The sequence below is a fragment of the Salvelinus sp. IW2-2015 genome, linkage group LG15 (assembly GCF_002910315.2).
Source record: "Salvelinus sp. IW2-2015 linkage group LG15, ASM291031v2, whole genome shotgun sequence".
In the NCBI taxonomy this organism is placed as follows: domain Eukaryota; kingdom Metazoa; phylum Chordata; class Actinopteri; order Salmoniformes; family Salmonidae; genus Salvelinus; species Salvelinus sp. IW2-2015.
Window position 1 is genome coordinate 63029864 of NC_036855.1, and position 2965 is coordinate 63032828.

Sequence of the window (2965 nt, forward strand, 5' to 3'; positions counted from 1 at the left end):
GGTGCTCCTGTTGAAGTTGTTGTAATATCTACAGCTGTTGTAGTAGGAGCTGCAGTGGTTGTCGAAGGTGTTGCTGTTGTGGCTGTAGTAGGGGCTACAGTTGTAATAGGAGCAAATGTAGGTACTTCAGTTGTAGTGTTAAAATGAGATACGGTTGTTATCGTATCAGCTGCAGTTGTCGTAGGAGCTACAGTTGTCGTTGCAGGTGTTGCTGTTGTGGAGGTCGTAGGAGCTTCAGTTGTAGCTTTCGTTTTAGGTGTGGTTGTTGTCGGAGCTTCAGTTGTAGCTGTCGTAGTAGGTGTGGTTGTGGTCTGAGCTTCAGTTGTAGTAGTTGCTGCAGTTGTAGCTGTTTTAGGAGCTACAGTTGTTGTAGTAGGAGCTACAGTTGTTGCAGGTTCAGCTGCTGTAGTGCTCGTAAGAGAAACTAATGTTGTAGTAGGATCTGCAGTTGTGGTTGTAGCAGTAGGTGCAGTTGCGGTTGTCGTAGTAGTTGCTGCAGTCATAGTGGTCGTAGGAGCTACAGTTGTAGAAGGTGCTGCAGTTGAGGTTGTCGTAGGAGCTGCAGAAGTAGTTGTTGTAGGAGCTATAGTTGTCGTAGTAGGTGCTGCAGTTGTCGTAGTAGGTGCTGCAGTTGTCGTAGTAGGTGCTGCAGTTGTGGTTGTCGTAGTAGGTGCAATTGTAGGTTTCTGTAGCAGTTGCTCCAGATGTAAGTTGTTCGATCTACAGCTGTTTTAGTAAGAGCTGCAGTGGTTGTCGAAGGTGCTGCAGTTGTCGTAGTAGGTGCTTTAGTTGTGGTTGTCGTAGTAAGAGCTGCATTTGCTGTTGTAGGGACTGCAGTTGTGGTTGTCGTAGTAGGTGCAATTGTAGTTTCTGTAGCAGGTGCTCCAGTTGTAGTTGTTGAAGTATCTACTGCTGTTGTAGTAAGAGCTGCAGTGGTTGTCGAAGGTGCTGCAGTTGTCGTAGTAGGTGCTTCAGTTGTGGTTGTCGTAGTAGGAGCTGCATTTGCTGTAGTAGGTTCTGCAGTTGTGGTGGTGTGCATGTGTAGTTAGTGCTGCAGTTGTCGTAGTAGGTGTCTGCAGTTGTCGTAGTAGTATGCAGTTGTTTTGGATGCTGCAGTTGTTGTTGTAGGTGCTGCAGAAGTAGTTGTTGTAGGAGAATACAGTTGTCGTAGTAGGAGCTGCAGTGGTCATAATAGGAGCTGCAGTGGTCGTAATAGGAGCTGCAGTGGCCGTAATAGGAGCTGCAGTTGTCGTAGGAGCTGCAGTGGTCGTAATAGGTGCTGCAGTTGTCGTAGGTGCTGCAGTTGTAGTAGTAGTGCTGCAGTTGTCGTAGGTGCTGCAGTTGTCGTAGGAGCTGCAGTTGTCGTAGTTGGTGCTGCAGTTGTCGTAATAGGAGCTGCAGTTGTCGTAATAGGAGCTGCAGTGGTCGTAATAGGAGCTGTCAGTGGTCGTAATAGGAGCTGCAGTGGTCGTAATAGGAGCTGCAGTGGTCGTAATAGAGCTGCAGTTGTCGTAGGAGCTGCAGTGTCGTAATAGGTGCTGCAGTGTCGTAGGTTGCTGCGTTGTAGTATAGTGCTGCAGTTGTAGTAGTGGTGCTGCAGTGTGTAGTAGTGCTGCGTTCGAGAGCTCAGTTGTCGTTGTGCTGCAGTGGTCGTAATAGGAGCTGCAGTGGTCGTAATAGGAGCTGCAGTGGTCGTAATAGGAGCTGCAGTTGTCGTAATAGGTGCTGCAGTTGTCGTAGTTGCTGCAGTTGTCGTAGTAGGTGCTGCAGTTGTCGTAGGAGCTGCAGTTGTCGTAGTTGGTGCTGCAGTTGTCGTAGGTGCTGCAGTTGTCGTAGAGCTGCAGTTGTCGTTGCAGGTGTTGCTGTTGTAGAGGTCGTAGGAGCTTCAGTTGTAGCTGTCGTAGTAGGTGCTTCGTTGTGGTTGTCGTAGTAGGAACTGCATTTGCTGTAGTAGGTGCTGCATTTGTCGTAGTAGGTGCTGCAGTTGTCGTAGTAGGTGCTGCAGTTGTGCGTAGTAGGTGCTGCAGTGGTCGTAGTAGGTGCTGCCAGTGGTCGTAGTAGGTGCTGCAGTGGTCATAGTAGGTGCTGCAGTGGTCGTAATAGGAGCTGCAGTGGTAAGCTGCAGTGGTCGTAATAGGAGCTGCAGTGGTCGTATAGGAGCTGCAGTTGTCGTAAGGAGCTGCATTGTCGTAATAGGTGCTGCAGTTGTCGTAGGTGCTGCTGTTTGTTCGTTAGCGTGCTGGCTGTTGTCGTAGTAGGTGCTGCAGCTGTCGTAGGAGCTGCAGTGGTCGTAATAGGTGCTGCAGTTGTCGTAGGTGCTGCTGTTGTCGTAGTTTGCTGCTGTTGTCGTAGTAGGTGCTGCAGTTGTCGTAGAGCTGCAGGTGTCGTAGTTGTGCTGCAGTTGTCGTTGCAGGTGTTGCTGTTGTAGAGGTCGTAGGTGCTTCAGTTGTGGTTGTCGTAGTAGGAGCTGCATTTGCTGTAGTAGGAGCTTGCATTTGCTGTAGTAGGTGCTGCAGTTGTGTGTTGTAGGTGCTGCAGTTATCGTAGTAGGCTGCTGCAGTTATCGTAGTAGGTGCTGCAGTTGTCGTAGTAGGTGCTGCAGTTGTCGTGGTAGGTGCTGCAGTTGTCGTAGTAGGTGCTGCAGTTGTCGGAGTAGGTGCTGCAGTTGTCTGAGTAGGTACTGCAGTTGGTTTTGGATGCTGCAGTTGTTGTTGTAGGTGCTGCAGAAGTAGTTGTTGTAGGAGCTACAGTGGTCGTAGTAGGAGCTGCAGTGGTCGTAAGAGAGCTACAGTTGTCGTAGTAGGAGCTGCAGTGGTCGTGAGTAAGGAGCTGCATTGGTCGTATAGAAGCTGCAGTGGTCGAATAGGCAGCTGCAGTGGTCATAATAGTGCTGCAGTTGTGTAGAGTGCTGCAGTTGTCGTAGTAGGTGCTGCAGTTGTCGTAGTAGGTGCTGGCATATAAAACG